The 23,165-nt window shown below is 41.5% G+C and overlaps 1 protein-coding gene across 3 annotated transcripts in view; it reads right to left on the minus strand.

Moving 5' to 3' along the window:
- Nucleotides 1–23,165, minus strand: part of TTC39C (tetratricopeptide repeat domain 39C) — a 100,895-nt gene that overhangs the window by 71,705 nt on the left and 6,025 nt on the right. The window contains exon 2 of one of the 3 annotated variants that reach the window (XM_060121910.1): nucleotides 22,603–22,665. The exons of the other annotated variants lie outside the window; for them this stretch is intronic. The gene's annotated coding sequence lies outside the window, so the exon portion shown is untranslated. The remainder of the gene's footprint in view (nucleotides 1–22,602; nucleotides 22,666–23,165) is intronic. 3 annotated transcript variants of the gene reach the window in all.

A 23,165-nucleotide genomic window follows, 5' to 3' on the forward strand; every position in this document is an offset into this window, starting at 1 on the left:
TTCAGTGTGTTGACTAAGTGCTCTATAACTTGCTTCTCTAAATCTTCAGGTCTAAGATGGGGAGGAAGGAAAAAAAGGGTATCACTGAGTAGTTTCTGATTCCACTCCTTCTTTCAACATATGCTGCTTCCGTTGAATTTAAGCTATTTCTATAAATTTTACTTTCTACTACTCTTAGTTCGCTTCATAAGTGTCTTATCTTTCATACATGTAATGCTGTATAACCCCAGCGAGACGCGAAATTTCCTGAGGACAGAAACCATGTCTTATTTCCCCCATATAATTTCATTTATTTTATCATTAACATGTGCTGCTCTGTAGGAACTGCACACAGGAAGTTTTATGAGAGGCACGGTCCCTGCTCTCAACTGCTCACAGACTCTCCAACAATGCCTTAGTACACAGGTATGGTCAGTACACAACTGGCTAACTGGAAAATCCCTGCGACCTTAAATGCCATTAGGCACACCCCTTACTTATGCTGTTTCGGTATAGAGAGTGTATTTTTGTTTTAGTCTTTTTATGTCTTAAAACTAAAATTACATCACACATATATATATGTGGCCCTGCGAGACAGATTTGGCAATATATATTAACGCTGATTCTTCCAACAAACAATTCCACATCTAGACACATAAAATACCCAGATAATGTTTTTCACGTCAGACATGTATAAAGATGTTCATTAAGCACTGTTAGGGACCCTAAAGAAATGGAACTCACCTAAATATGTTACTGGTAATGAACAAGTACATCATCTACTTACATGATATAAACATTATGCTGAACAGTTAAAAAGATTACATTTGACATATATATCAACATGGGTAGACTTCAAAAATAAAAAACTGGGTGAAAAAATACAACCTGCAAAGGATCCTCATTATGTACATTTAAAAACACAGACATATATGTTGTTTATGGAGAGAAAAGTGCAACAAAATGTGTAAATATGAATGGAAAAGACATGCCAAGCTGAGGACAGTGGGGAGGGAACCAGGGAAACTTGGCAGTGCGCTGGAACACAAAGGGGATCTTAACTATAACTGTAATGTCTCATTTCTCTAAAACAAAAATCTGGAGTGGTGAGTGAATATGACAAATGTTAGCATTTGTTAATTCTGAGTATGAAGGACAGCTCTAATGTTTATAATAATAATAATATATTATTATATATATATTTATATATATATATTTATATATATATTATTATAATAATACTTTCTGTGTGTTTAAAATATTTAATAATTTAAGAAGAAAAAATGATAGCGTGTCCCCATTCAAATTATTAAAAGCTTTGATCTCTCTCCATCGTTAAAACAACTAAAGCAAACCAGGAAAACAGATGAGAGGGAAGAGGTCACTAGGATATTTCCCGATTACTAGCTATTCCTATCTTAATGACGAAGGTCAATATTGCTGCTGGACCATACATGCATCAGAGACCTTGTTACATCTTATGTTTGCTAGGTCTCTTTTGAGTGGGCAAACAGTACTCCTGGGCCGCCCCCTGCACTGTTAACCTACCACTGAGCCACTGGCTGGGTGCTCTGCCACTGCCCAGCCATCCACCAGAGCTCCATCAAATGCAGGCTCTCTGCAAGGGGAGCCAAGTGTTCTCCAAAGCCAAGCACGTTCTCTTCCTGTGCTAGCTAATCAATGCTAATCCTGTCACCAAGGGAAAATAACTGAGCTTCTGCTATAATGGACTACATGTGCAGGTTGTTTTAGAAGCTACAATTAGCTGTGCTTTTAGCATTGCCAGAAAGTAGGTGGGCTCATTTTGAAGCAGTGATCATTTTTACTGACAGCATTAGTAATCTAAGAAGTTATAAATTATGAAATGACATATATAAATCTGAATTTCAAAAGGAAACACTTCTACTCGTCTCTAAGAATCCAACAGTCCCTTGGATCCCCCCACTTCTTTTCTTGAATTCGATGCATTTCATTTCACTACTGTTATCTAATGAGAAATTCCACTAACACCAGTTTCATTTTAAACTCTCATTGTAGAATGTGTCCTACAAGCTACATTTTTTTGTGACTGCTATAAACAGAATCAGAAATTTAGACTGTAGCCCAGGAAAATATGGTACTACCCTCTGAAACTGATGCCTACAATTGTCTTGTTTATATATGTGCACACACACAAAATACACACACAGTAGCAACTCAACCGATCTCTACTCACCTACATCTCCAGATTACCCAATATTAGAGGAAGAGAAACAGATGCTCCTCAACTACCAAACACTCCAGCTAGTGGGCTCTTCTCCGGTGTTTACTGAGAGAAGGGCAGTAATTGTAACCAAACATGTTTGTGCCTGTTCATTTTATTATTGCAATTATCAAATTCATTGCTTACTGTGTAAATAGATGAAATAAGAGTACAAGAAGTGTCATATATATGAAAAACAATTAAATGCTTTGAAAAATTGGTACAGGCATATGAACTTTAAAAGCTCCTTTAGGATTAGCGAGCATGAGATAATTGTACGACCAAGAGCTTCCCCTCAGAGTGCTCTGCCAATGACTTCACTCTCTGGCTCCCCTTTGAAGACCCTGATGCTCAAAATCACAGGAGTGCTTTATAGGTGAGGCTTATGCAAGAAAGCCCATTGAGAATCCATCAGCAAACTCACGAAAGGCAAGGCGTTGGCCTTACATCAAAGGTCAGAACATAATGTTTACTAGATGTTCTTTCAGTTTATAACCCCTTGCTTTAACTGACTTTCTAAATTAAATAATCACTAGTGTTGCATCCAGGTCCGTAAGAGCCCTCTCCAATACACCGATTTAGCTACTTCAAGTCCTTTTCTGATACTCAGTACTACATACATTTCTTTCCCAAGAGGGTTAAAACACTTGCTATAACATTTCCCAGTTGATGAAAAACTGGTGAAGAAATTGTTGCATTACTTAATCCTTCAAATGTGTTCCTTCTTCTGTATTTCTTGTCTCTCTCTCAATGGCAGCAACATCTAGTTAGCGACCTGGAACATTTATAATTCCTCCCCCAACAACCAAAATTCAAATGAAAACCAAACAGTCCTGTTGATTCTACCTCCCCTTTCTCACGGATTGCCTCTGCCCTCACAGCCCCCGCGTGGGTTGTGACAACCGCTGTGTAACTTCTCTAGCTCCAGATTAACTGTGTATACCGCGCTCACTGTTAGCTTTCTGAAACAAAAATCTTTCGTCACTCCTCTGCTCAAAAACCACCAATGGCTTCCTACTGCCCAATGGGCAAGACTAATAATCTGGGGTTCTGTATAGAACACGGACCCACCTACTTCAATGACATCAGCCTCCATCATTGCTTCTAATACACCCTCTACGTGCAGCCAGGGAGGAGCTGAATACAGCACAAGCAGAGCCAGAGGCTGCTCCACCCGCCCGAGTGCCCCTAAGCCACCTCCCTACTCATCCTCAGGGCATCTCCTCTGACACTCCCCCAATTCCCAGAGCCCTCGGTTCAAGTCCCAGCTCTGTGAAGTGAGTGATCTTGAAAAACAATTTCATTCTGCCAAGCATCAGTTTCCTCATCTGTAAAATAGAAGGAAATGATAGTTCCTACCTCACAGGGTCAGAGGGAGGACCGAGTAATAACATGAGGCAAGCGCCCGGCACACTGTAAGTCCTCATCAAGGTTTGGGATCCCTGTCGTTATGGACTCAATGGTATCTTCCTCCACCTGCCACCAATTCACATGTTGAAGTCCTAACATCCAGTGTGATGGATTTGGAGACGGGGCTTTCAGGAAGTAATTAAGGTGAAATGAGGTCATGAGGATGGGTGTCCAATCTGAAAGGACTGATGACCTTAAAGAGATTCCTCTCTCCTCTCTCCTTGTATTCAGAGGATAGGCCACACAAGCACATAGTGAGAAGGGGACCATCTGCAAGCCAGGAAGAGCTCTCACCAGAACCTGATCATGCTGGCACCCTGACCTTGGACTTCAGCCTCCAGAACTGTAAGAAAATAAACTTCTGTTGTTTAAAGCCCCTAATCCATGGTATTTTGTTATGCAGCCCTAGCAGACTAATACACCTGTTCTTATTTCCCTTCTCAGGATGTGACTCCATTTAAATTAGATACTGTGTGATCTTCCTCGCCAGACTGGTACTTCTTTGAGGGCAGGGAAAGGGTCTCTTCCTCTTAGGACCTGCCACAGTGATTTAACACAGTAGGCAGTACATAAATGTTTAATTTATAAATGAAAATAACAGGGGTTCGATTTTAAGCAAACATTACCCTTCTAGTGTTGAACTGCACCCTTCTGGTGCTGAACTGTAAGAGCTAAATGTCATCACTAGACTTGCATTTGACTACTCAGAGAACATGGATGTGTAGTATAGCAATGGTCACTTTTTCGTTCTATTTTTACTGACCCCAAGCTGAGGCCCCACCCACAGGGAAATCTCAATATGTAGCCAGTAGAAGGAAAAGAGATCAAATGTCTTTTCTCTTGACCTGATCTCAGGCACCTGCCTCCCACAGGTGCACATCAATGCAAAATGCCACAGCCCTTTGTGAGCTCCTTGAAGTAGTGAGTTCACAAAAGCAACTGTGCCACCAGCTACACTCTACTACCATCATACATTTGTACTTAATTTTGTATTTGAAAAGGCATTGTATCCAGTGTCTAAGTGCTAAATGTTACAATAACCAGTGAACACCGCATAGAATGTCCAACATATGCAACCCTTAAAACACGTCAGAAATACCAACTCGTAGTCTTACCTAATCTTCCCAGGGAGAGTTTATCCGAGACCAGGCAACACTACTTTGCAATACCCCAGACAAATCTCCTATCACAAGGGATCCACACACTTGAAGAGTGAGGGATGCATGACACATAGAGCAGGACCCCCGGTAAAACTCATGCTTGAAAGGAAGGACTATTCATGCATCATTTACTGGCTGAGCACCTACCACATGCCAGACATTAGGCTGGGGATACAACAGTGACCAAATCAACGTTCTTAATCTCAAGGAGCCTAGTCTAGTGGAGGGAAGTATTACCTTAGAGAATGCAGGCAGTGCTCACTTTAACAGCAGTGCAAGACCCCAAAAAGGACCATGCATGCTGAAACATGCAAAATCATCTTAATAATAAATGGGAAAAATTACAATTGTCCTGTGACCTTTAAAATTTTTTTATCAAAACATTAAACCCACAGTGAACATCATACTCAATGGTGAAAGACTAAAAGCTTTTCCTCTAAGATCAGGCACAAGACAAGGGAGCTCACTCTAATCACTTCTATTCAACATAGTACTTGAAGGCATTCAAAATAGAAAGAAAAAAGTAAAATTCTCTATTTGCAAATGACCTGACCTTACATATATAAATTCTTTAAAACACCATTTAAAAACTGTTAAAACTAATAAAATTCAAGGCTTCCCTGGTGGCGCAGTGGTTGAGAGTCCGCCTGCCGATGCAGGGGACATGGGTTCGTGCCCTGGTCCGGGAAGATCCCACATGCCGTGGAGCGGCTAGGCCCGTGAGCCATGGCTGCTAAGCCTGTGCATCCGGAGCCTGTGCTCCGCAACAGGAGAGGCCACAACAGTGACAGGCCCGCGTACCGCAAAAAAAAAAAACTAATAAATTTCAGCAAAGTCGCAGGATACAAAATCAACATATAAAAATCAGCTGCACTTCTACACACCAACAATCAATGATGCAAAAAGGAAATTAAGAAAACAATTCCATTTCCAATAGCATCAGGAAGAATAAAATACTTAGGAATAAATTTAACCAAGGAGGCAAAAGACATGTGCTGAAAAGCACAAAATGTTGCTGCAAGAAATTAAAGACACTGATAAATGGAAAGACATCCTGTATTCATGAAATCAGACGACTTATTAGTGTTAAAATGTCAATACTACCTGAAACTATCTACAGATTGAATGCAATCCTTATCAAAATCCCAATGACATTTTTTGAAAAAATAAAAAAATCCATCTTAAAAATCATATGAAATCTCAATGGACCCCAAAAAGATCAAAATAATTTTGAATACAAAGTTGGAGGTTCCACACTTCCTGATTTCAAAACTTACTACAAAGCTTCAGTAATCAAAACAGTGTGGTACTGGCATAAAGACAGACAAAGACCAATGGAACAGAATAGAATATTCAGAAATAAAACCTCACATATATGGAAAAGCACAGATTTTTTTCAATAAATGGTACTGGGAAAAACTGGACATCCACATGCAAAAGACTGAAGTTGGATTTTTACCTTAAGCCATATACAAAATTGACTCAAAATGGACCAAAAATCTTAAATATTGGGTTGGCAAAAAAATTCGTTCAGTTAGTGAATATGTTGCTCAATAAAGTTCTTCATGAAAATGAAAAATGTCTTTAATTTTTACTTAAAACTGAACAAACTTTTTGGCCAACCAAATATAAGAGTGGAAACTACAAAACTCTTAGAATAAAGCATAGGAGGAAAGTTTCATGACAGTAGATTTGACAATGATTTCCTGGTTGTGACACCAAAAGCTCAGGCAACAAAACCAATAATAGATAAATTGGATTATATCAAAATTAAAACTTTTCTGCATTAAAGGACATTATCAACAGAGTGAAAAGGCAATCCATGACATGAGAGAAAATGTGTGTGAATCATATATTTTATAAGAGGTTAACATCCAGACTGTATCAAGAATGCCTACAACACAACAACAAGAAACAACACAATTAAAATGGCAAAAGAGATGATGCCAGCAAGATGGCAGAGTAGAAGATGAGCTCACCCCTTCTTACGAAACACCAAAATCACAACTAACTGCTGAACAACCATAGAAAAAAAAAAAAACCACAGACAAAAAAACAAACAAAAACAAAAAAACAACACACTGGAACCTACCAAAAAAGATACCCTACACTCAAAGACAAAGAAGAAGCCACAACAAGATGGTAGGAGGGGCGCAACAGCTATAAAATTAAATCCCATACCCAGCACGTGGTCAACTCATAATCTAGAAAATAATTATACCACAGAAGTTCTGTCACAGGAGTGAAAGTCCTGAGCTCCACATCAGGCTTTCCAGCCTGGGGGTCTAGCAAAGGGAGGAGGACCCCCCAGAGCATCTGGCTTTGAAGGCCAGTGGAGTTTGATGGCAGGAATTCCACAGGACTGGGGAAAACAGAAACTCCACTCCCGGAGAGAGCACACAAGGTCTAGTGTGCACCAGGACCCAGGGAAAAAAGCAGTGACCTCATCAGAGACTGGGCCAGACCTACCTGCTAGTCCTGGAGGGTCTCCTGCAGAGGCAGGAGTGGCTGTGGCTCACTGCAGGGACAAAGACACTGGCAGTGGCAGCTCTGGCGAGTACTCATTGGCATGAGCCCTCCTGGAGTCCACCATTTCCCCCCAAGACCTAGCCCCATCCAATAGCTTGTAGGCTCAAGTGTTGGGATGCCTCAGGCCAAACAACAAACAGAGCGGGAACACAGCCCCACCCATCAGCAGATAGGCTGCCTAAAGTCTTTCTGTGCATGGCCCTACCACCAGAGGGACAAGACCCAGCTCCACCCACCAGTGGGCAGGAACCAGGCCCTCCCACCAGGAAGCCTGCACAACCCTCTTAGACAGCCTCATCCACGAGAGGGCAGACAGCAGAAACAAGAAGAACTACAACGCTGCAGCCTGCAGAGCGGAAACGGCAGTTACAGAAAGTTAGACAAGATGAGATGGCAGAGGAGTATGTCCCAGATGAAGGAACAAGATAAAACCCCAGAAGAACAACTAAGTGAAAAAGAGATAGGCAAACTACCAGAATAAGAATTCAGAGTAATGATAGTGAAGATGATCCAAGATCTCGGAAAAAGAATGGAGGCACAGATTGAGAAGACACAAGAAATGTTTAACAAAGGCCTAGAAGAACTAAAGAACAAATAGAGATAAATAATAACTGAAATGAAAACTACACTAGAAGGAATCAGTAGCAGAGTAACTGAAGCAGAAGAAGAGATAAATGAGCTGGAAGACAGAATGGTGGAAATCACTGCTGTGGAACCGAACAAAAAAGAATGAAAAGAAATGAAGACAGTCTAAACCTCTGAGACAACATTAAATGCACCAACATTCGCATTATACAGGGAACCAGAAGGAGAAGAGAGCGTGTAAGGACCTGAGAAAATATTGGAAGAGACAATAGCTGCAAAATTCCCTAACATGGGAAAGGAAACAGTCACCCAAGTCCAGGAAATACAGAGTCCCAGGCAGGATAAACCCAAGGAGAAACATACCAAGACACATAGCAATCAAAGTGACAAAAACTAAAAACAAAGAAAAAATATTAAAAGCCAACCAGGGAAAAGCAACAAATAGCATACGAGAGAATTCCCAATATGAGGGAATTCCCATAAGGTTATCAGCTGATTTCTCAGCAGAAACTCTGCAGGCCAGAGGGAGTGGCACGATGTATTTAAAGTGATGAAAGGGAAGAACCTACAACCAAGAATGCTCTACCCAGCAAGGCTCTCGTTCAGATTTGACAGAGAAATCAAAAGCTTTACAGACAAGCAAAAGCTAAGAGAATTCAGCACCACCAGACAACCTTTGCAACAAATGCTAAAGGGACTTCTCTAAGCAGAAAAGAAAAGCCCACTACTAAAAAAAGAAAATTACAAATGGAAAAGCTCACCAGTAAAGACAAACATAAATAAAGGTAGGAAATCATCTGCACACAAATATGATATTGAAACTAGCAATTGTGAGAAGAGGAGAGCACAGATGCAGAATATTAAAAATGCATTTGAAATTAAAAGACCAGCAACTTAAAACAACCTTGTTTATATACAGACTGCTATATCAAACCCTCATGGTAACAACAAACTGAAAATCTACAACAGATACATACAAAAAAGAAAAAGGAATCCAAACACAACACTAAAGTTAGTCATCAAATCACAAGAGAACAAAAGAGGAAGGGAAGAAAAAAGACCTACAAAAACAAATCCAAAACATTAAGAAAATGGCAATAGGAACATACATATCAATAATTACTTTAAAGGTAAATGTATTAAAAGCTCCAACCAAAAGACACAGACTGGATGGATACAAAAACAAGACCCATATATATGCTGTCTAGAAGAGACCCACTTCACATCTAAGGACACATACAGACTGTAAGTGAGGGGATGGAAAAAGGTATTCCATGCAAATAGAAATCAAAAGAAAGCTGGGGCTTCCCTGGTGGCTCAGTGGTTGAGAGTCCGCCTGCCGATGCAGGGGACATGGGATCGTGCCCCAGTCCAGGAAGATCCCACATGTGAGCGGCTAGGCCCGTGAGCCATGGCCACTGAGTGTGCGCGTCCGGAGCCTGTGCTCCGCAACGGGAGAGGCCACAACAGTAAGAGGCTCGCGTAACGCAAGAAAAAAAAAAAAGCTGGAGTAGCAATACTCAGATAAAATAGACTTTAAAATAGACTATTACAAGAGACAAAGAAGGACACTACATGATGATCAAGGGATCAATCCAAGAAGAAGATAATAACAATTGTAAATATATATGCACCCAACATAGGAGTACCCCAATATATAAAGCAAATACTAACAACCATAAAAGGAGAAACTGACAGTAACACAATGATAGTGGGGGACTTTAACACCCCACTTTCACCAATGGACAGATCATCCAGACAGAAGATCAATAAGGAAACACAGGCCTTAAATGACACATTAGACTAAATGGACTTAACTGATATTTATAGAGCATTCCATCCAAAAGCAGCAGAATACATTCTTCTCAGGTGCACGTGGAACATTCTCCAGGGCTGAACACATGCTGGGCCACAAAGTGAGCCCTGGTAAATTTAAGAAAACTGAAATCCTATCAGTCATCTTTTCCAACCACAATACTATGAGACCAGAAATCAACTACAAGAAAAAAAACTGTAAAAAACACAAACACGTGGAGGCTAAACAATATGCTACTAAACGACCAACAGATCACTGAAGAAATCAAAGAGGAAATCAAAAAATACATAGAGACAAATGAAAACAAAAGCACGACTATCCAAAACCTATGGGATGCGGCAAAAGCAGTTCTAAGAGGGAAGTATATAGCAATACAATCTTACCTCAGGAAATAAAAATCTCAAATAAACAACTTAACCTTACACCTAAAGCAACCAGAGAAAGAACAAACAAAACCCAAAGTTAGTAGAAAGAAATAAATCATAAAGATCAGACCAGAAATACATGAAACAGAAATGAAGAAAATAGAAAAGACCAATGAAACGAAAAGGTGTTTCTTTGAAAAGATGAACAAAATTGATAAACCTTTAGCGAGACTCATCAAGAAAACAAGGGAGAGGGCTCATATCAATAAAACTAGAAATGAAAAAGGAGAAGTTTCAACAGACACCACAGAAATACAAAGCATCATAAGAGACTGTGATGAGCAACACATAACTATGACTATCTCAAGCAACTCTATGCTAATAAAATGGACAACCTGGAGGAGATGGACAAATTCTTAGAAAGGTACAATTTCCCAAGAATGAACCAGGAAGAAACAGAAAATATGAATGACCAATCACAAGTACTGAAATTGAAAATGTGATTAAAAACTTCCAACAAACGAAGTCCAGGACAAGATGGCTTCACAGGCAAATTCTATCAAACATTTAGAGAAGAGTTAACACCTATCCTTCTGAAATTATTGCAAAAAACTGCAGGGGAAGGAATACTCCCAAACTCATTCTATGCGGCCACCATCACCCTGATACCAAAACCAGACAAAGATACCACAAATAAAGAAAATTACAGACCAGTATCACTGATGAACACAGATGCAAAAATCCTCAACAAAATACTAGCAATATGAATCCAACAATACATTAAAAGGATCATACACCATGATCAAGTGGTATTTATCCCAGGGATGCTAGGATTTTTCAATATCCACAAATCAATCAGAGCGATACACCACGTCAACAAACTGAATAAAAACCATTTGATCATCTCAATAGATGCAGAAAAAGCTTTTGACAAAACTCAACACCCATTTATGATAAAAATTCACCAGAAAATGGGCATAGAGGGAACATGCTTCAACATAATAAAGCCCATATATGACAAGCCTACAGCTAACATCAACCGGAGAAAGAACAAACAATAGTGAAAAGTTGAAAGCATTTCCTCTAAGATCAGGAACAAGACAAGGATGTCCACTCTTACCACTTTTATTCAACGTAGTTTTGGAAGTCCTAGCCATGGCAATCAGAGACAAAAAAGAAATAAAAGGAATCCAAATAGGAAAAGAAGAAGTAAAACTGCCACTGTTTGCAGATGACATGATACTATACACAGAAAATCCTAAAGATGCTAACAGAAAACTACTAGAGCTCATCAATGAATTTGGTAAAGTTGCAAGATACATAATTAATACACAGAAATCTGTTTCACTTCTATACACTAACAATGAAAGATCAGAAAGAGAAATTAAAGAAACAATCTCATTTACCATCACATCAAAAAGAATAAAATACCTAGGAATAAACCTACCGAAGGAACAAAAGACCTATGTTCAGAAAATTTATTATAAGACACTGACGAAAGAAATCACAGATGACAGAAACAGATGAAAAGATATACCATGCTCTTGGATTGGAAGAATCAATATTGTCAAAATAACTATACTACCCAAGGCAATCTACAGATTCAATGCAATCCCTATCAAACTACCAATGGCATTTTTCACAGAACTAGAACAAAAACTCTTAAAACTTGTATGGAGACACAAAAGACCATGAATAGCCAAAGCAATCTTGAGAAAGAAAAACAGAGCTGGAGGAATCAGGCTCCCTGACTTCAGACTATACTACAAAGCTACAGTAATCAAGATAGTATGGTCCTGGCACAAAAACAGAAATATAAATCAGTGGAACAGGACACAAAGCCCAGAAATAAACCCATGCACCTATGGTCAATAAGTCTACGACAACAGAGGCCAAAACTATACAATGGAGGAAAGACAGTCTCTTCAATACGTGGTGCTGAGAAAACTGGACAGCCACATGTAAAAAACATGAAATTAGAACACTCCCTAACACCATACACAAAAATAAACTCAAAATGGATTAAAGGCCTAAATGTAAGAACAGATAATATAAAACTCTTAGAGGAAAACATAGGCAGAATACTCTATGACATAAAAGACATCACAGTAATATCTTTTTCAAGCTGTCTCCTAGAGTAATGGAAATAAAAACAAAAATAAACAAATGGGACCTAATTAAACTCAAAAGCTTTTGCACAACAAAGGAAACCAAACAAAACGACAACCCACAGAATGGGAGAAAATATTTGCAAATGATGAGACTGAGATTAGTCTACAAAATTTACAAACAGCTCATGTAGCTCAGTGTCGAAAAAAAAACCCAATCAAAAAATGGGGGGAAGATCTAAACAGACCTTTCTCCAAAGAAGACATACAGATGGCCAAGAGGCAGATGAAAAGATGCTCAACATTGCTAATTATTAGAGAAATGCAAGTCAAAACTACAATGAGATATCATCTCACACCAGTCAGAAGGGCCATCATCAAAAAGTCTACAAACAGGGCTTCCCTGGTGGCGCAGTGGTTGAGAGTCCGCCTGCCAATGCAGGGGACACAGGTTCGTGCCCCGGTCTGGGAAGATCCCACATGCCATGGAGCGGCGGGGCCCATGAGCCATGGCCGCTGAGCCTGCATGTCTGGAGCCTGTGCTCCGCAACGGGAGAGGCCACAACAGTGAGAGGCCCGCATACCACACACACACACAAAAAGTCTACAAACAATAAACGCTGGAGAGGGTGTGGAGAAAAGGGAACCCTCCTAGACTGTTGTGGGAATGTAAACTGCTAACAGCCATATGGAGAACAGTATGGAGGTTCCTTAAGAAAATAAAAACAGAGCTACCATATGATCAAGTAATCTCACTCCTGGGCATATAGCCAGAGAAAAACATGGTTCAAAAGGATACATGCACTCCAATGTTCATTGAAGCACTGTTTACAATAGCCAAGACATGGAAGCAACCTAAATACCCATCAACAGAGGAATGGATAAAGAAGATGTGGTACAAATATACAATGGAATATTAATCAGCCATAAAAAAGAATGAAATAATGCCATTTGCAGCAACACAGATGGACCTGGAGATTATCATACTAAGTGAAGTCAGACAGAGGAAGACAAATATCATATGGTATCGCTTATATGTGGAATCTAAAAAAAAATTATACAAATGAACTTATTTACAAAACAGACTCACAGACTTAGAGAACGAACTTATGGTTACTAGGAGGGATGAGTGGCGGGAGGGATAGACTGGGAGTTTGGGATTGACACGTACACACTACTATATTTAAAAAAGATAACCAGGGGCTTCCCTGGTGGCGCAGTGGTTGGGAGTCTGCCTGCCAATGCAGGGGATGCGGGTTCGTGCCCCGGTCCGGGAGGATCCCACATGCCACTGAGGGCGGCTGGGCCCGTGAGCCATGGCTGCTGAGCCTGTGCTTCCGGAGCCTGTGCTCTGCAGCAGGAGAGGCCACAGCGGTGGGAGGCCCGCGTACGGCAAAAAAAAAAAAAAAAAAAAAAAAAGATAACCAACAAGCACCTACTGTATAGCATGCGGAACTCTGCTCAATATTCCGTAATAACCTAAATGGGAAAAGAATTTGAAAAAGAATAGGTACATGTATATGTATAACTGAATCACTTTGCTGTACACCTGAAACTAACACAACATTGTTAATCAACTATGCTCCGATATAAAAAAAATTTTTTTAATTTTTTTTAAATGGCAGAAGACATGAATAGAGACTGCTCCAAAAAAGATATACAAATGGCCAATAATCACATGAAAAGATGCTCAACATCACTAATCATTAGGGAAATAAAAATCAAAACCACAATGAGATATCACTTTACACCCATTAGGATGGCTAATGAAAAAAAAGTTAGAAAAAAATAGTAAGTGTTGGCAAGGATGTGGAGAAATTGGAACCCTTGTGCACTGTTGATGAGAATGCAAAATGGTGTCACCACTATGGAAAACAGTATGACAGTTGCTCAAAAAATTAGAAGTAGAATTATCCTATGATCCAGCAATTCCACTCTGGGTATATACCTCCCAAAGTTGAACACAAGGTCTCAAAGAGACACGTATACCCATGTTCATAGTAGCATTATTCACAATAGCTAAAACATGGAAGCAACCCAGATGTCCTTTGACAATGGATGGATAAACAAAATGTGATACATACACACACACACACACACACACACACACACACACACACACTATTCTGCCTTAAAAAGGAAGGAAATTCTAACACATTTTATATCATGGATGAAACTTTAAAGACATGCTAAGTGAATACCCCAGCCACGCAAGGACAAATACTTACGATTCCACATATATGAGGTTCCTAGAACCATCAAATCCAGAGAAATAAAATGGAAGGGTGATTGCCAGGGACTGAGGAGAGGAGGAAGTGAAGAGTTTAATGGGTACAAATTTCAGGTTGGAAAGATAAAATTCTGGAGACGGATGATGGTGACAGCTGTAGAACAATGTAATTGTACTTAATGCCACTGAACTATACTCTTAAAAATCGTGAAAATGGTAATTTTATCTTATGTATAGTTCACAATTTAAAATTTTTTAAACCTTAAAAACTTACTATCAGTTATAAATGTATAGGAAAATTAAAAATAGTAAAATTTACATTCACTTAGTAGCCTGTAATTGAAAACATTTAATGCTCAGAAACACTGAGCATTAAAGTGTTTTACTTCTCTGTAAAATATGTATCCAGAGTGTTTGAACAGCACTTGCTTTCTTTTTGTCATATAACTCATGATGCAGAGGGAGCATTTTTGCTACTACGCCTCGGTGAACTGTCCTCTTTCTTACCAAGTCTGGATCAGCTTCCAACATTGTAGCCTCTGTGCCTTCAACGTTGTGAAGTATTTCTGAGATTCCTTTAATGTGAAGTTTTACATTCATCACCTCCTCTGGGACATCCTCATCTTTTCCCTTACAACCACTCTCCTCCTTTGTGTTGATAAGCTCGCCTCCACTGGGCACCCGTGGGAGTCTCGATGGCAGAGACAACAATCCCAGGTTAGCTATTCCTTCTATAACTCCATTCATATTTGATTCAAACTTCATTTCCAGCATGATCACCTTTTTCTCTGCTGCACTTTCATCTTCGTTGGTCAAATCCCTCTTTCAAACAGCCGTTTTTGTAAAATGTCATGTGGGTTTATCACTATGAGACAAAGAGGCAACACCAATATACTCTGCTGTCTGTGTGGGAACTGAATAAAGGATGTGCAGTGCTCAATGACAGGCAGACTCTGAAACAAGTGATGTGACTGGCCACTGATCATGATGTGCGTCTGTTACATCCGTGGTGATCTGTGGGCTGAAGAGCCAGCAGCTTGTGCATAGTTACTCACAGCACACACACAGGTGAAACTGAAATGGGAACCGTGTTTTGGGGGGTACTGGTTATTTAACTAACCCCTGGTAACTGAAATCCATGCATATTAGAACCAAGCAAAGCAAGTGCTGTATGTGTATAATTACAAACTGAGGTAAGAAGCCCAGAGGAAAGGAACGTGATTCTTAGCGAATCTTCACGAATCTGAAAGAAGTCAGAGTGACTAGAAGTCAGAGTAAGGGAAGGGCACAGCCGTGCAACATAAGGCTACAGAGTGACATGACTGATCAAAGTGTTGATGTTTTAAATGAAGGTTAATATCGATTCTAAAGCTTGTTAAAATGAAAATCATTGTCAATTTAAAGCTATTTTACTTTTCCATTTTTACATAAACCACCATATGAAAAGAGGAGCTATAAGCTATTTTGTAGCATGAGCTTCTTTGGCTTTGTACAGCCCGAGCCTAGAAGCAACACAGTGAAATTATTTTAAAATATAAGAAAAAAAGGATTAAGCAGTAAATGGTCAAGCGCCAAACGAGGCAGGGCGAAGCCATACCACAGAGATGCTGTCCTGATCCTGAGAGTAGGAGGAGGTTATTTTAATTTCCTGGGACTGCTGTAATAAATTGTCACAAACTTAGTGCCTTAAAACAATAGAAATCTTTTCTCTCCCAGTTCTGGAGGCCAGAAGTCCAAAAACAGTTTCCCTGGGCTGAAATCAAGGTGTGGGCAGGGCTGGGCTCCCTCTCGAGGCTTTAGGGAGAATCCATGCCTTGACTACTCCAGCTTCCGGGGACTGCCTGCATTCCTGGGCTTGTGGCTGCCATCACTCCAATCTTCATGGTGAATGTCTTCAAATTTCTTCTCTGCTCTGTTTTTGTGTTTTCAGAGCAGTCTTCTCTATGCGTGTGAAATCTCCCTCTGCCTCCCTCTTACAAGGATATGTGTGATTGCATCTATCCAATCCAGGAGGATTGGCTATCCACCCAAATAATCAAGGATAATCTTCCCATCTCAGAATCTTTCACTTAATCACGCCTGCAGAGACCCTTTTTGTGGCCATCTAAGTTAACACTCAGTGGGTTCCAGGGATTAAGATATGGATATCTTTGGGAGGATCATTTTTCAGCCTACCACTGAGGCCATGAAAGGATTCTTAGCAGAGGCAATATAATTAGACACAAAAAGATCACTCTGGTGGGGGTGGAGGAGGGACAGAGAGGAAAAGAGGAAGCCAGCTGGGCTCTGCAATTGTCCAAGGAGCGGTGGCTTGGACGAGGTGGTGGTGAAGAGAAGTGAATGGACTCAAGAGATAGGAAGGAAAACTGGCAGACACAGAAGGTGAGGAAGAGAGGTGCCTAGAGGACCTTCAAGACTTCTGGAGTCTATAACCTTGTTGCACGTGGTGCCACCCATGGAGCTTGGGAACATCAGAAGAGCAGATGTGCAGGAGACCATGAGGCTAAACAAGTGACCTGCAAGACTGCTGGGGGATGCCAAGCAGCACAACAATAGGGTTCTTTGCAGAGGAAGCAGGAGAAACAGCATACGCTCTGGGGTTGGGGCCAGATCTCCCACTCAAAATCTTTTTAACTTGGGTCCAGTAAGACTTCATTTTGTCCCAAGCAAAGTGACAGTGGTAATACTTATCCTCAGGGCTGCTGAGAGGACTGGGATTAAGGGTAAAATTCACGAATCCCAGCGTGTATTGATGGTAAGCACTGATCACCCACTTGATTACCATTCACTGCCGTTCTCTGCCTGATCAGTAATGCAAGCAAAGACCAAGTCCGCTGTGTGATTATATGACTGTAACACTTCTTACTTTATTCTGATTCCTCTCTAGCTTTGCTAATTCGTATTCGTTTATTGCTAAAGCCTGATGCTCATTTAGAGTTACTGATGTATTCTGAAAATAACTCATCAGGCTAAATAAAGTCAATTTTTTCTACAGTTTTTCTAATTGTGTCATTAACGTGTATCAAATATCTTCCTAACTCATCAGTATTTAGTTCCTTCTCTATCTTAAATCATACAAATAGATAATCAACTCAATCATCTCCCTTCTACATTAACAGCAGATGGAACCAGCATCGATAAACAACTTAAAAAGAGATCATCCAAACTAAATGTTATCAACTAGCTAAAAAGCCTTTCCAATCACCTGTTCAAAAAGGCTTATTTTTTAAGTAACAAAATTGTGTTTTCATTAATTTTCTCATCTTTAAATTATCACAGGGTCCTTTTATTACGTGTGGCAATAATCCACAAACCGCATGAACACTTTGAGGATTAAACACACTCGGCTGTCTAGACAAGCAATTCAAACACTAAGTTATCTTAGATAATCACTTAGAAATTTTAGGAGATTTCTCTATTTTTCTGTTAAAAAGGCATTTTCAAAGTGAAACTAGAAACTTATTCTTCATAATAAAATTTTAGTAAACTAGTGCTCAGTAAACAACTCTGAACTTCATAAGAAAACGTCTCTCACCAAAGCACCTACTTTTTCCTGTAGTTTTCAGCGGAGCACAGGGCAGGAAAACTTCATTTGGGTTTAGTTCATTATTCATAAGCTTCCTTAACTATAAACTTAGACTTGAACTGAATAGCTCCTTGATGAGGTTTTGTTTTACTTTGAGATAAAACAACATTCTTCTATCAAGAGAAAAGCTCACAATTTCAAGTTAGCCTCAACTACCCTCTCTCATGAGCCCAGCTCTGATCCAAGATGCCACAGAAGGGATACAAAAACCACTCAAACCATTCTGTCATTTGTTGCTATTTTTACATTGGTAATTGCTCCAGAACAAGAATACATTGGAATTTCACCACAGCAGGTCCTGACACTTGGCTAAACTACTTCAGACAGCTGTTTCCACTCTCCCATGGCCCTTCCCTCCTTTTTTCCCTGTGATATTTCAAGAGGAGTAATTTCCAGCTCAATGTGTAATTTTAGTAATTCAAGGTAATGAGTGTCTCACCCATCATCAATACACAAAGCCCGAAAAACTTGTGGATGCCCGTGGTTGAGAGCTGAAGCAAATGGCATTCCAGATATAAACTCTTGTTCTTTTCTGAGCAATTAAGTTGTTGCAAACCTTGCTATTGTCCAGGAGCTAACCAATTTCTCCAACAACTGCAGTCCTACAAAAGCCAGCCCCATTTCGCCTTGGGTAGTTCGAGAGTCACAACATCAGACAAGTATGCAACTGATGGATGCAACGTGATTCTTTATTTTAGACCCCAATAAAGTTGAGGGTGAGCACGATTTACAAGACACAAAGATATCAAGTTCCTTTTTGCTCCAGAGATGAGCTGACAACACATAACTAGAGATTTTGCAATTCACTATTCAAAATGAAGGGGGTAAAGGCACTTGAAGCCTTGACAGTGACTCATTATCCTGGAAGCGGTCCCAAAGCGGCCATGCAGCATGGATTTCCATTTAATCCAATTGCCCCTCAAAACCCAAATTTCTGTCATTTAGTAAATTCAACTTGGATTTGAATACAAAATATCATTTTCCCTCATTTTCTGTCCACTTAGAATAGTACCAAAAATTTTACTTGACAGAGATAAAGTGATACAAACATTTAAAAATCTGTTTATCTGGTGAATGACTTACATCATGGAAGTAAAACCCGAAGGAGGGCTGCTGTAGCCATGAGGCGAGGAAGTGAATTCCAAAGCAAAAGGCGTCTATCTAGATAAGGAAGGCAAAGTAGGAAAAACAGCAAATGATGCTTATTAACCATGGGAACCCAGAAAGAGACGCATCATGCTCAGGTTCACGTCCTAGAAGAGCTCCACCCAGAAGGAATACAATGGTGCGATCAAGCATGTAAAAAACAGACTGAGCTAACACGTACTGTGGGATGCAGTGGATGGCGTGGTTGCGGCTGGAAAGACACAGGTCCTGCATGCTGGCTCCGCAATGAGAATAAAGAAGGGAAGGGACCCCAGTGGTTCTCCATCCCCCTGGAGGAACAGAAGAACCTGCACTGACATCCCTTCCTGGAGCTCTAAGAGCCCTAGAAGCAGCCGTGTGCGACCTGGAAATGCTGGCGTTCAGAGGCAGCAACCGGTGAGGCCAACACTGGAGGAACCCCGCGGTGCGCTCTGCCCTCGCACCCAGGGTCACAGACATACTGGGGGCACTGCCTCCTCCAGCACGTACCCTCTGCAGCAGCCCTGCCAGCCGGGGCTTGCCTCCCCTTCCTGCTCCTCCCAGCGGGCCCAGGATTTCAGCTGCAGAGACTGAACCTGGTCTTGAGCCCTACACCCCAAGCCTAGTACCTCTCAATGGAGGTGTTCTGGAAATCTGTGGCGGCCATTTTGGGGTAACACGATGACGGCAGCAGAATGGGCCAAGGACCCGAGACATCCTCAATGTGCAAGAGAGTCCCAAGTATCACCCCATGTCCCACACAACCTCTGAAGGTCTTTCCATTATTTAGTTCTAAAATCCACTGCCATTGACTTACAAGCACAAAATCATTCTGTCCTTGTTTAAATATACCCTTTCTCAAGATCTGTTCACAACTGTAGAAAACCATGTAACAGCCACACTGCTTGCGGCATCTGAGCTGCCAACACACCACAGCTACACCAGCCCGCGCCTGCCGCTATCACATGCCAGAATTTCAAAGGGATGTTGAAAACTCCTTTACGTATATTTAAAGCCAAGTTATTAAAGATCCATGAAATACTGGATACCAAGGATTTTCATTAATAAATTTCATTTTTGCCATCTATTAAGAATCGGTAGCACACTGAAATTTATATCGGGAGAACTGCACAGAGAACTTATTTATTGGGGGTTTCTTATTTTTCTACCTTACTCTGATACTGTCCTCAGGGTGACACACCTCCCACCCCACCCTAACTTCCGTATAAACTTTTTCCAATTCATCCTTTAATCCTAGAAATCTATTAAGGGCTTTGGTCTCCAAAGTACTGGGTTTGGGGAGGGATTTAAAGATGGGAGATCTGTTTTCTGAGACACTTTGTCAGCACACATCCCAGGTCCTAACACTGTGAATTAATTATGCTGACAATAACCTGACACAGGCAGCCAGGTTCATTGCAAAAAATGCTTCCTCATTTTCTCCACGTCAACAGTCCGTGGTTTGCCTTGGCATATCATGCTACTTCGCTTAAGGCTGTTTCCCGGCTTTCTCTTAACAAAGAAGTGTCGTCTGTTACCTCTTTTATGTCAAGTGTATCTACTCTCTCATTTTTCTCCTATGGAATGGCTTCTGATCGTCTCTTAAATCCAAATTTATTCATTGTACACAGGTGCAAGCACCTAACTAGTTCATCTTGATGAAGGTGTGCTGAGCATTTACATTGTGAAATACACGTAATTTTGTGTTATGAATTTCTTTTTACTTCTCCTTTATGATACTATTTGGGCATTCTACTGACTTTTAGACATTATACGTGTGGGCAGGTCATTTCATCTGTCAGTTTCATTTTAGGATCACAGAAAGGGAATTAAACAATATTCTATCTGTTATAAAGAAAGGGCATTAGATTTGAGAGAGTGGAGAGCCATCCATCTGGAAAGCTTCCCCTCCCAACCTCCAAGTTCTTCCAGAGACCAGTTCTTCCTGAAATTCAGGACAGGGATCGTGGAGACGAGAAGCTAGACTCCTGCCTTCTGCTGCCAGAGAGGCAAGTAACACCAGCATGTCATGCCGCCACCACCCGGGGTAACGCAGAGCGCTGGGGGAGGCTGATGGGAGCAGCGGAAGGGCTGGCCAGTGAGGGTAGGCCTCCGCCTGACCAGAAACAACATGGGGTGGAGGAAGGCCAGGTGCAGAGGAGACCCAGGGCCACTTCAGAAGCAGGAGACCTCATCAGAGCCTCCATTTCCCTTTGATGGTGCCTGTCAAGACTGGCATGTGCTTGGCGGCAGCTCTGCTCCCCATCACCCCACACTATGCACTGGGCAGCCTGGAGGCACCAAAGGGAAGAGGCTGAAGAGCCAGAGAGGAGTCCTGCCACCTGCGTATGAGAAGCTGAGCATCAGTTCAGGGGGTGTTGGAGCCCCTCCACTGGGTCCAGACATGTCCACTGCACACGAGAATGCAGGAGGGGTTTGGGGAATCAAGGCTCCTGAAGGGCACTACCCCTGGGCTGCACGTGCAGATAACGGGGAGCTGACATGCCTATAAAACCTCTTGGACCCCACATGACCGCAGCGACCTCAGGAGGGTCAGGACCACCCGATGAGAAGTCTACCCATCTCGGCCCTCTCGCCCAGACAGGCAGCCGTGTGAACGATGCCCGTACATCACGGTGCCGGATAAAGAGGCGGAAGGATGCTGCAGGAGCGCCACCTTCTCGTGGAAATCTGAGCTGTGTCTTGAGTGACCAGTCAGAACTAGTTAGATAACACAAAAGTCTCCAGCATGACTAACTTGGAAGGAACCTAGAAAGAGGCAGGAGGGAGGCAGGGAAGCAGACAGGACAGATGAGAGCACACCCTACGCCAAGCCAAGACCTCGGACTTCATCCTGAGGCCAGCTGGGAGCCACAGAGCATCTAAAGCTCGGGTGACACACTCCCCGCGGACAGGCCTCTCCGGTGGTTTATCAGATCGCCTGTGGGTATCAGAGTGTGGTTTGCAGATTTCTGGGGAAACTAACCCCAACATGACATCAGCAGCACACAGGTAAACTTCTCATAGTGTAAGAGCTACAGAAGCGAGGTAGTGTAGTGCTGTGGTTAAACACTCAGGCTCTGCAGCCAGACACCCTGGGTTCAAAGCCAGCTCTCCCACTTACTGTGAAACCTTGGGCAGGTCATGCAATGTCACTGTGCTTCCCCCCCATCCCCCCGTAAGAGGGAGGTGACAAGAGCACCCCTCACAGAGCTGTGGGGAGGATAAAGTGAGGATGAACACACGGGGAGTGCTGATGTGTGGCGTGGCACAGAGGAAGTACCACCTAGTACTTACCATTACGTGTTTATTTCTGATGCATCACTAGGAAAAATAAGTTACCTAAACCAGTGATTTCACAGATATTACGGCTCGGATAAGACTGAGTGTTAATGTGACTCTTTCTGCAGCAGATTTAAAGGTATTAAGCGAGCAATGCCTGCCCGAAGCAGGGACACACTTCTCACCTTTGTGTCCTGCACAGGGTGGACCTTCTCTAAGGGCTTTCTCCATCATAACGGACCGTTTTCCTGTAAGACAAGAGTAACTCCCTGTTGTATATCTATTTCTTGTGTTCTGAAATTCTTGAGCAAGAAGGAAGAGATGGAGAAAGCAACCTTAGCTTAGGGGGAAAAGGGCGGAGACGGTCAACCAGCAACCACCTTTACACACAAAGAAGAACCCAGTTCCCGTCTTCAAATCAGACGTCAGAAGTCATTCACGCACATCTAGACAGCAAATTTACAAACAGCTTTCTAGAACATGTGTCTGTAACTATGTGTGGTGACAAATGCTAACTAGACTTATTGTGCTGATCACTGCACAATATATACAAACATCACATCACCATGTTGCACACCTGAAACTAGGGTGTTGCATGACAACTATACCTCAAAAAACATGCATGCAAAGTCCCTTGTTCAGAAACTGGGATGCATTTCTCCGAATAACAAGGCTTCAAGTGGTGACTAGATCCCCAGGTTAGCCCACAAAGACCTATTCAATACCAAACCGGACCTCTGTTACCAGC

This window comes from Lagenorhynchus albirostris, chromosome 14 (assembly GCF_949774975.1).
Source record: "Lagenorhynchus albirostris chromosome 14, mLagAlb1.1, whole genome shotgun sequence".
Classification (NCBI taxonomy): domain Eukaryota; kingdom Metazoa; phylum Chordata; class Mammalia; order Artiodactyla; family Delphinidae; genus Lagenorhynchus; species Lagenorhynchus albirostris.